We start from the raw sequence: 12,079 nt of genomic DNA, 5'->3' as shown, positions 1-12,079 counted from the left end.
TGAGAGAAATATAGTGTTGGCTGATTAATTATTATAAGTGTAAGGCTGAGCTGGAATGGTGCTAGGTGAATTCGATGTTTGAAAACTTATTGTTCGCATATGAGTTTTCAACATAGGAAAATATGTAACATGTACGCTTAGTGTTTACAAAGTTATAAAACTATTCCGGAGCCTGCTTTATGCACGGTGGAATTGGGCCGAGCTACTAGATATCTTGAATAACTTATTGTATAGCCAATTATTTTATTTTTATTTGAGAGTCTATTCTTGATGTTCTTTAAACTTATAATGTGCCTTGTATACCGAAGCGAATTCTGGCAAAAAACTGACGGAATAAAACTTATTAAACGGGAACACGTATTTTGAAAGATGATGTATGCCTAGTATAGGTGTATTTTAATTTATTAATGTCCGCCCCCTTTAGCTGTTTTTTAATCTAGTCTAAGAAATATTAATCTCAGAAGTTTCAGGGGTAAGCCGAGAAACAAATAAATATTTTGATTGCTTATATTCGGATCATCTGTAAGGCTTTTGATGCCGCAGTAACTAATACTTAGAACATGAACCTGGCACATTTAGGCGTTACAACTTTTTCACCGAGTCAGCGGTGGATGGTAGGCTGGCACCTTGAACCACAGTGCCGAAGAATGGAAAAGTTGAGCTTAAAGAGTCCAATTAGTGAGAATAAGTAGAAAGTGTATATTAATAAAGTGTAATATTCACATATATGCACACTTAATGGGCGAGCCTTATGCATGTCCTTATACCTCCGCCTAAGCGAGCATAGCTATATACTTAAGAATACATTGCCGTCTCTCCTATCTACCAGGGTGCATATATGCCTAGACTTCCTGTGACGGCCCATGGTCCCAACCTGCTTTTTTTATGAAGGCAACCAGTCCACGTGGAGAAATCTCTGAGAGATCGTTAAGGTCCGAGAGTTCGGCGGAACCGAAGTATTTGAGTCTGCTGCGACCGAGTGTCGAGCAGTGGCATAGGAGGTGCGTGACCGATTCTACCTCCTCTTTATCCCTGAAGCTCCTGCAATAGTCAATGTGGGGGACTGCAAGGCTGTCCGCGTGTTCGCCTATCAGCCAGTGTCCAGTAATTGCCCTAATCGCTAGGCTGCAGTCTGGTCTGCTGAGAGCAATTAGTCTTTTCTGAGAGCGTGTCGGCCAGATCAGACGTGAGGTTCTACAGGTCTGGAGATTACTCCATTTCCTATTGGCTGCCAGGTCAAAAAACTCCCTGCACTTTAGCCTGCAAGTAGCCAAGGGAATGTCTACAAGTTCTTTCTCCGGTAGGAGAGGGTTGATAGTCCCTGCCCTAGCTAGTTCATCTGCGGCGCAGTTTCCCTCGTTATCCCTGTGACCGGGAACCCAAATGAGATAGATGTTATGCTGTTCAGCCATCTCGTTGAGAGAGGCTAAAATGCTCACAAATGTAACCGCCTCCCACCTGGCCGTTGAGTTTTGATCCATCTATGTAGATATGAAGGGCGCCCTCCGGGCCCGGTGTCCGGGCCTCCCATTGCTCCCTCGAGGGGATGATGATTTTGAAATTAGTGGTGGGTGGACTTGTGATTTTGTAATTAGTGGTTGGTCGACGGGCACGCAGTAATCCGTACCCCCCTCAGGCATGAAGTGATGCAAGTCCAGTCTGGTATGACCAAAACTATTCTTGCTCCATAGATTCGCCTCTCGCAGTCTTATTGCTGCCAGAGTGGCTATCTTTACCCCCATCAGTTCTACCGGTAGGAAGTCAAGGATGAGATCGCTAGGCGTAGTGCGTAGACTGCCTGTTATACAGACTTCCGCCAGGCGCTGCGTCTTCCTGAACCTATCCCTGCATAAGGGACCACAACTCCATAAAATAAGATTGGTCTGATGATCGCTGTGTATAACCATCTTACTATCTTGGGGGACATTCCCCATTTCAGGCCTACCGCTTTGCGGCAGGTATAGAGTGCTATTGCCGCTTTCTTAGTCCTATCTGCGGTGTTCAGCTCCCAGTCCAGTTTTCTGTCTAATGTGATGCCTAGATACTTCGCACTACCACTAAGAACTAGTGTTTCGGAGCTTCGGAAGCCTATTTTTTTTTTTATTCCTATTACTCCGCTTGGGAGCTTAGGGCATCCACAAGTGCATTCCACCGGACCCTATTCTGCGCTGTTCTTTTTGCCAAGTCCCAGGTGATGTTATTGTCAGCGAGTTCGCGTACTGTTGATCGGCGCCAGGTTAGCTTGGGGCGTCCCCTCTTCTGCTTCCTTGCGGGTTCCACTCCAGGGCCATCCTAACTATGCTGTCTCGATCTTTCCTTCGTGCATGACTAATCCATTTCCATTTCTTTTTCTTGATCTGTTGCTGGATTGGTGCTTCGTTTGTGCAGCGCCACAGATCATTATTGGTTATTCTTTTCGGCCAGAATATACCACATATGATCCTAAGACACTTATTGACGAAGGCTTGCAGCTTCACTATCATTCTTTGCGATGTCAGCCAGGTTTCCGATCCGTACACGCATTGAAGATTCTCAGCTTTGTTTTTCTGCTGATCTGCTGGTTTCTCCATATGCGTTGCAATCTCCCGAAAGCAGATCTGGCTTTGCTTAGATTCCACATTGTTCTCCATGTTTTTTTCCACTCCCCCGTTTGCGGATATAACGGTGCCTAGGTATACAAAGCTGTCAATGCCTGTCTGTTATGCCTCGGTTCGAACTCCGCATCATCGTACATAGCTTTCACTATGTTTATGATATTGAGTGGTCCTCCCTTCCTTGCAAGCGCCTGCCATATCGCTGCTCTATCTACTGAGTCGAACGCCTTCTGGAAATCGATGAATAGGAGGTACAGCGGCGCGCCCCATTCCACAGCTTGTTCGGTGATTGCGCGTAATGTGTTCGCCTGGTCTACGCAACTTCTTTGTGGCCTAAAGCCTCCTTGTTCATCGCGTATTGTTGGCTCGATTTTTTCCAGTAGACGTTCATTCAGTAAAGTTGCTAGCACTTTGTAGCTGGTGTTCAGCAGGGTGATTCCTCGCCAATTATTGCAATCACTGAGGTCTCCTTTCTTCGGTAATTTCACGATGATGCCTTTCTTCCAGGATGGGGGGACTCGGTAGTTCTCCCATATGTTCTCGAAATGCGGGTGCAACGTTTCGGCCATTAGAAGCGTGTCATCTTGGAGCAGTTCTACGGGTAAACCGTCCACTCCGGCTGCTTTGTTGCTCTTCAATTTCCTGATTGAATTTCTCTAACAGATGGTGTCGTGTGAGGAATTCTGGGGTTGGTGTTGGGTACAATACGTCTGAAGTCGTTATCTGCGCTGCTCGCATGCTCTGTGTGACTGATTTCTAAGAAGTGTTGTCGCCATCTGCGGATGTAGGCATCATCATCGAAAAGGAGTGTTCCGTCATCTCGTACTGGATGGTTCTGCTTTTGGTAGCTTCCAGATAGCTTACCGATTGTCTGGTATAGTGAGCGCATGTTGTTGGCGTTGGCGGCGCTCTCTGCATTTTCTGCAAGTCTATCTATCAGTGCCCTCTTGTCATTTCTGGCTGATTTCTTCACTAGCTTGCAGAGTTCCTTGTAGTCATCCCGACCTCTGCAGTCGTGATCCGCTTTCGACTTGAGGGAATTTCTTCTACTGATAAGCTCCCATGTGCGTGTCGAGATCCAGTCTGTGCTCCTGCGTTGTCGGGTGCCAAGCAAACCCTCCGCAGTGCTCCTCAGTGTGCTGCATGTGTGTTTCCAGGGGTGGTTCTGCTGCGGTGTTAGCTGTTCACGTAGCATTGTTGCCAATCTGGTGGTTATGACAGGGTCTCCAAGTCGGTGAAAGTTCAGGGGGGTGGTCTTCTTGTGCTTCTTCTGGTGGCAGTGTGACTTCGTCTGAGCGTGATTGAAAGCTCTCCGACTTATAGTTCATGGTCACTGTCAATTGACGCACTTCTCCTGTTTCATACATCGCTAAGGGAGTGTCTCCATTTCCTACTTATGCACAGATGGTCAATTTGGTTGCGTGTATGCCCACTCGGTGATGTCCACGTGTACTTGTGCACTTCCTGGTAGGGGAATACAGTGCCACCAATGACTAGTTGGAATGTCTGGCATAGGTCGGCCAGCCTATCACCATTGTTGCTACGTGTTCCCACACCATGCCGGCCCATGATTGGTTCCAATCCGTTGTTGTTGGGGCCTAGTTTCGCGTTGAAATCTCCCATGAGAATTTTAATATCACCTCGCTTGCTCTTGGTGAGTAAAGATGTAAGGGCATTGTAGAAGTCGTCTTTGATGTCATCGCTGGCGTCTTCTGTCGGGGCGTAGCATTGCACGATGGTAATGTACCTAGCATTGCATCGGAATCTAGCAGTGATGATTCTATCGGATACCGGATTCCAGGTGATAAGTGTCTGTTTGAATTGCTTTGACACATATATTCCTACTCCATTCCTGCCCCCATCACTGCTCCCACTGTGCACTACTAGATTGCCGTGTGTTGTTGTTGTTGTCTCACTACCTTTCCACCTCATCTCTCTTATGCCAGCAATTGCGATCTGCATGTTTTCCATCTCCTTTTCAAACTACTCAAGTCTGGATGGCTCCATTAGGGTCCTCACATTCCATTGTCCAATTCGTGTCCGTTGCGAAAAGCGGAGGGACGTCATCGGGTTGGGGGTGTGAGTGTTTTCTGATCTTATGTTTGTTTCTGTAATTGTTATTGTTCAGTCGATCCGGTGATTAGCCGAGTGCAACCTATCTCAGAAGTGGGGCTGCCACCTAACGACATCTGGGAATGCCGGCTTTTCGGGTCTCATGCACATAATTATAAATAGCGAAAATCCAATGAGAGCTTTTCGCTATTTACATCATATGCGCGAGCGCCGAAAAACTTGCAGGGCCATGCACTTGACATAAGTGGGGCTCGAACCCACGACCTCACGCTTAGCTAGCTAGTACACTAACCACTAGGCTATCAGACCCCCTGGACCCCTGCGGAAGCCTTAGATTTGGTATTTTGTACTTCCTGGTAAACAGCACGAGCTCTGTCTTGGACGGATTGAATCCCAGCCCGTTCCTTTGCGCCCAGGCCGACAGAACATCAAGCTTTCCTGTCATTAGGTCGCATAACGTTTGTGGGAATTTCCCCTTCTATGGGCCCCTAAAGGCCCCTTCTATGTCCAGAAAAGCAACAAGTGCGTATTTCTTAAAGTTGATCGCTCGCTCGGCGATCATAGTGATTTCGTGCAGGGGTGTTTCTGTTGATCGGCCCCTTTTGTAAGCATGCTGATAGCATGAGATGTCACTTGGGTTAATGTTTAGTCGGAGATGGAGACTTAAGAGTCTATCCATAGTTTTAAGGGGGAAGGATGAATGACTTATAGGTCTGCAGTCCTTAGGGATGCAGTGGGATGGTTTTGCCCGCCTTAGGTATGAATATAACCTTCGTCTCCAGGGATTCCTGGCTTGAGGTTGTCCACCGCCCATCCGTGTTCTTAATATAACCTACGATGGGGGCTGTAGTAGAGAGAATCTTTCTTAGGCGGGCGGCCTCTGATGTCTCCTGGATATTGGTGCAGAAATTGGCCCAGGCAACGATCTTTGCCTTACGCAATTCTTTGTTATACCGCCTGAGTTCAGCTTTATAGGCCTCCCACGCGTCGTCTGTGTTGGTACGGTGCGCGTGGTTAAAGGCCCTACGTGCATTTTTCTTGAAGGAGACTAGCGACGAGGTCCACCATGGAGGCTTCTTCGATCTGCTGCTACGTAATCTTTTCTTGGGGCAGGCCCTGTGGTATGCTTTTGCACTCGTCGTAGTAAGCTTTCCTACCATGGCGTTGAGCCCCTCGTAAGTCTCGATAGTCTCTGAAGGTGGTTCACCTAGGGATCTATCCAGTATCTTTTTATAGAGCTCCCAGTTTGCCTTCCTAGGGTTTCGAACTGCTTGCTTGGTGACGTATTCAAAATTTACGGCTACCTCAATGTAGCGGTGATCTGAAAAGGAGTGTTTGTCTAGGACTCTCCAGCTGGTGATTGCATCAGCCAGGGAGTGCGAGAATAGTGTAATGTCAAGAACCTCTCTACTGTTCTTGACGACGAAGGTGGGTTCTGAACCTCTGTTACCCACTAGAAGCTTAGAGCTGAGGATAAAATCGAAGATTGACTCACCCCTTTTGTGTCCGTGCTTCCGTGAAAATGTTAAGGCTCTTTTTTGCGAGAATGCATGCTCGCTTTTTACCTGTTACATCGGCTGTGTACAGCCTGGAATCCGACGCCTCCAAACCGAGAATCCTGTCTCCATGGATCCAGGGTTCTTGGATGAGGGCCACGTCAGCTCCACTCTCTGCGAGATGGAGCAGGAGGGCATCGGATGCCACCTTACTGTGATGGAGTTTTAGCTGCAGGAATGTCAGAGACATCCTTTAGATTTTCCACCACAGTAACCTCAGCCTCGGTGCCGGAGCCTAGCAGTGAGTCCTCCTCCATGCCGACGCCCCCAAGAGCCCTTGCCAAGTCACTCTCCTCTGAGGTGTACCCTTCCAGAATGTCCTCCTCTTCATCTGACATTCCTTCTGGGCGGACCTCTTCGGTCGGTTCCCCCAAGTCTAGCTCTTGTGCGTCTATCTCCAAGTCGATGCCTCCTGGCTTACTCTTCGCATGCGACTTGTAGATCCTCACTGCAACGTCCTCGAACCCGTACTTAATACGGCTACCAGCTCCCTCCAGGATCCTCGCAGTCTCCTCATTTAAAGTGAGTCACACTGCTTCTTAGCCTTCTTAGGCACACTGCTTCCTCCACCTTGGCGACTCTCCAGTCCGCCGTAGGGAGTGTGGGATTGCACATTTTTAGCATGGCCAGTATGGTTGCAGGGTCCGCCGGCTTCTCTGTCAGCCATACCCGGCCCTCGGTTTGCTGGGGATCTTGTCCCAGTCCAGGGGATCAGGCCATCTTTGGAGCCGTTGTCAATAACCCCAATGATGGTCCTGCCCTTTGTAACCTCGGCGAAGAATCTGTTGCTCTGCTGCGTCTGCACCTTTTTCTTCTTCGCTAGGGGCGCTCCACCGTTAGTCGACCTCTGCCTCTTAGCACTTTGTGCGCTATCTTTGGCAGAGTCGCCTACTCCTGTCAGCTTTTTCGAATCCAATCTCACTCCCGCTTTTGCTGGCTGAAAGTCAGGCAGGATCTCAGCCTGATCGGGGTTGGATTCCGCCGATGGGTCCGCCCTCATCAGAATGAAGGCCGCTCTCCTCCTATCCTTATAGGAGCCCTTCCGCTGCAAGGGGCCAGCAGTCGCCGGACCGGGGCCTTCTTTAGGGATATCGCCGGTGCGAGAGGAGCTCGACCCTGGGATCTTGCCCCCCACACCGTTCGGTGGTCCCATAGTGGGCCCCGTTTGGTGCCTTGGCATCCCCCCCTACACCGGCGCAGCTCGCCTTCGGATGTTGTCCCTCAGTGGGGAGCTTCGCCATTCCAGCGTCTCTTGGAGATTGACGGATCCATGATACCATTTCCGGACTTTCTTGGGGAGTTCCGTTCTCCACTATTTTTGTTTGTGTTGTTGTTTGAATTCATATTTGGACCCATGAGTAGGCGGAAAGGGGTTCGTCCATCATGACATAGTCAACTTATCATGATAAGCCTTATTGAAACTGAGGGGTCGGCCGGTCCCCCAGAGTCCGCATATTAACGTCCGTGCACCCCCCGGACATGCATCCCTCGGCATATGCTGTTCCACCTTGGATTGGGGTGATTTGAGGAAGGGAGTGTTCTTCTCCCCTCCCGACTACGATTCGTCAGCGCCCTCGGCAGAGTCATGACCTTACCGGGACCTGTTACCAGCCGCCCTCAAGTGGAGAGTATAGTCGCACTACCAGCGGTGTACACAGATACGGCACATGAACTTATGCGTTTCTCCCCCTATAGTACCCGTTGGCTGATGGCCTAGACTTCCTTAACTCCTAAGTAAATTCGTAAAGATCAGAAACTCCCATGAGCTCGGAGCGGCAACAACAGATGCTCCGAACAGAATTTTAAGTAAAAAACAAAGAATGATAAAACTAAAAGATCAACTATCTGTATAAATAATTGGGAACGAATCTACATTAGATACAAACTTCAACAACACCATATATATCAATACATGGAGATCCTTCGTGATAACAAGACATCGAAGGATCAACGTCTAAAAAACTTTAAAACTAGCAGCAGCCTATTTAGGCCCACTTATGAGACAAATGAGGAAGCAAAGATCGCAGTGAGTAGAGTGTGATGTATGCAAAAAGAAGTGGTGTTGTTCAACGATTAAAAGCCAGAAAGGCTGAACTACTGAAGCTATTAAATAGCGGAAGAAAATTAAATTGGACCAGCTCGTTAAAAATAGAGAATGTTATAGGAGTTATATTCGCCTCTACAGGATTCAGTTTACTCAGGATCCGAAGCAGTTTTATAACTTTGTAAACACTAAGCGTAAACATGTATCTTTTCCCCCACTGCTTACGTTTAAGAACTCTTATGCGAACACTGATCAGGCAATGGCCGATCTCTTTGCACAGTTTTTTCAAACTACGTATTCTCCTAGCAGCATTTCAGCTCAGCCTTACACTTATAATATCCAATCAGCCAACCTTATATTGTTGCCCATCTTTCGATCAAAGTGGTGTGTTATCGGATCTTCTTAAGGTCAAGCCCGTGTATTCGCCAGGCCTTGATGGAGTACCAGGCTGTGTTCTGAAGAACTGCGCCGAGGTTCTGTGCAAATCGCTCGTTATACTCTTTAATTTATCGCTGGAAACTTCGATCTTTCCCCATATAAAGAAGGAATCCTTCATTATTCCGCTGCATAAAAAAGGAAAAAAATCCGACGCTGCAAATTATAGAGGCATCTCTAAATTTTCAGCAATTCCAAATAAACAAAATTGGTGTTTAGCAAATAACCTAAAGCTTAATGGATCGAAATGTAAACTTATGTGATTTTACCGATCTAGTCCTCACCATGCTATGTACTATCTCTATGGGAACGTCTTAGAATGATTTTCTCAGGTTAACGATCTAGGTGTCCTATTAGATTTGAGACTTAAATTTACCGACCATATGTATATCTACCATGGTTAATAAAGCTATGGGTGTGCTTGGTTTTATTAAAAGATGGTCAAAAGAATTTAATGACCCGTACATAACTAAAACGTAAAATGTTATGGTCCGTCCGATTCTTGAGTATGGATCGTGTGTCTGGAGTCCTCAATATGGAGTACACCACACATATAAAGTACACCAAGATCACATTGAATCTGTACAAAAAAACTTCCTTACTTTCGCTCTTAGGGGACTTAATATCCCAATTAAATCTTTACCTCCCTTCTTATCACAGTAGACTTTTACTAATCAACTTACCATCAATAACAAAACGTAGAACGATGCTGGGTGTCATGTTTCTATATAATCTTATTTATGGAAATATAGACAGCCAGCATTTACTAACACGCGTAAATTTTAACGTTTCTAGTAGAAGGACTAGAAACTTTCGTGCTCTACTCCTCAGCCATTGTAGTTCGACATATGCCCAACACGATCCGTTCAGGGTATTATATTCGGACTACAATGGTCTCTACCACATCTTGTCATTTTGCTCTACTAACAATCTTAAATCGCTTATATTAACCGCCTTATCTGTGCAACACTCTTCCTCGTGATATCTTTCTCCTACTCTTCGCTTAATTATCTCGGATCTATTCCCGCGATTCGAGCCGTACGTTACGCGGCAGCGTCCCTCGGTCGGTTAGACGGGAGGTGGGCTGTACGTATGCAGTGGGAACCGCGCGAAAATACATGCCGAACTTGAACCTATTCAAAATTTATTAAATCAAAGAAAAAACAAAACCACTGCCACACACACATCCACCTACGCTGCAATCGAAAGTATAGCAAAATCTAAAACAAAATCAAATCCACCACCAAAGCAGGAAATACCAAAGCTAAGGAAGAGATGTCCCAACGACTGCAGAGGACCCCTGGAATCACCTTTTTGTGAACACACCTGTGCCAGCACCGGTGCCCCAACAACCTAATAGAATAATAGAAGCCCGGTCCCGTTTAGCGCTTCCAGCTAAACCCGGAACAGGAAACCGACAGCGCTTCCTAGAGCACACTTTTTTTTCTCCATGCACTGCGTTGCATAATTTTTTTTATTCAACTGTGATGCATATTTTTTTATAGTATAAAAAATTTTTGTACAATTGAGTGACTTTTAAGTTGCCCAATTAGCGTGTGGCCTTAAAACCATACAAAAACTAGGCAGGTTTTTTTATTTAGAAAAAAAATATAATATATATATGTCGTAGAATGGTTAGTTTGTCCATAGTACATGTGCGTACAGCTTTGGTGTGGCGACACATTGTCTAGTAGTTGTGCGTCATGTGCGTACAGCTTTGGTGTGGCGACACATTGTCTAGTAGTTGTAGAATGCACAGCAGCTGAAAGGGAAAAAGGGACACACTCTGCTGCTGAGCATGGTCTGATCGGAGAGCGCGGACTGAATGCAAGAAACAGAGATGGCAATAGACTTTGCAGAAATGATGAAATTAGAAACAACTCTGTGTTACGCAGGTCAGTTTTGGATGCATCTCTTGCAACGAGCAGAACTTGCTGTGCAAACTTACTGAAAATATGGAATCGTTGGAGGGATCTCTGTCATCAGAAGTGGGATCTGCTTTGCCTACTGATCGTGCCACCGATCCGTATTTGTTGGCGTTGGAGCTGCAAAACCGCAACCTACTGGAAATCATCAAAAACATGCAGACACCAAGGGCACCGCCAACCGATGGAAAAGCGTCATATGTAGCTCTTCCAAAATTCAATCCTGACAGTGCTGGAGCAGATGCTTCCTCTTGGTGTTCAACAGTGGACCTAATTTTTGCGGATAACGTGCTCGAGGGTAGCAATCTGGTGATCGCCCTAAGCAAGGCACTAGAAGGCGGCGCATCGCAGTGGCTTTCCCAAATTTGCTTTGCCGGCATCACTTGGGCGCAGTTCAAGGAGCTGTTTATACAACGCTTTGTTGGAATTGAGACTTCTGCCGCCATGCTGTTAAATGTTCTGAATGGTCGACCAAAGCCGGAGGAGGGCTTCGCTGAATACGGTAGCCGTATTGTTACGCTACTTATGTCAAAATGGAAAGCCAAGGATTTGGAAGAAATAGCGGTATCTGTGACTCTGGCTCACATGGCGCAAATGGATAACAAGTTGACGCACTTGGTTTTTACAAACAACGTAAAAACTCGCAATGAGCTACAACAACAGTTACACGCACACTCTTTCAAAAAGCGCAGTATAGATGACGATTCAACAGGCTCGGAGCGCAAGAAGTTCAAGTCTCCGACACCGATGGAATGCAATTACTGTGGAAAGGGTGGTCATAAATACGCCGAATGCCGTGCTCGCTTGGAAAAGGGTCAGAGCAAAGGAAAAATCAACAGCAGCAGCAACATGACTGGACCGAAGGATTGGTCAAGTGTCAAATGCTTTAAATGTGACGAAATAGGACATTTTGCATCCGCTTGTCCAAAAGGCCGTACGTATGAGAAGCGGGTAGATATCTGCACAGTAGCTCCACCGACTGGAATAATGAGGGCATCCGGTGAGTCTATTCCATTTTGTTTTGATTCAGGTGCTGAATGCTCCTTAGTGGAGGAAAGCGTCATGGATAAATTTAAGGGGAAACAAAAGAATAAATAACATTGTAAAACTTAACGCCGAGGGTACATACATAGGTGGTAGGCATTTTGGCAAATCGTTTGAGATTGTCAAAATATTAAATGGAGATAGATGTCTGTCCTTAGCAAGTAAGCGAATTTACAAATATTCCCATGAATTCTTAAGAGCTTTGCCGAACAATCAGCTAATACGCAAAGATAGAGACGGCATGATGGAAAAAGCGTCTGACAATGAAGAAAGAGATTCAAAAAGAAAAAGAAAAAAAGGGGTGGCATAAATTAATGTATAGAGATATACCGAACAGAATTTAATGTTAAAAAGTGTTAAAGGAACTACACTAAAGTTATTTCAATGTGTTAAAGGAATTACACAAAT

The sequence above is a fragment of the Drosophila ananassae genome, chromosome 3L (assembly GCF_017639315.1).
Source record: "Drosophila ananassae strain 14024-0371.13 chromosome 3L, ASM1763931v2, whole genome shotgun sequence".
Taxonomy (NCBI): Eukaryota; Metazoa; Arthropoda; class Insecta; order Diptera; family Drosophilidae; genus Drosophila; species Drosophila ananassae.
The sequence above is the reverse complement of the archived record's forward strand: the minus strand, read 5'-3'. Positions refer to the sequence as shown.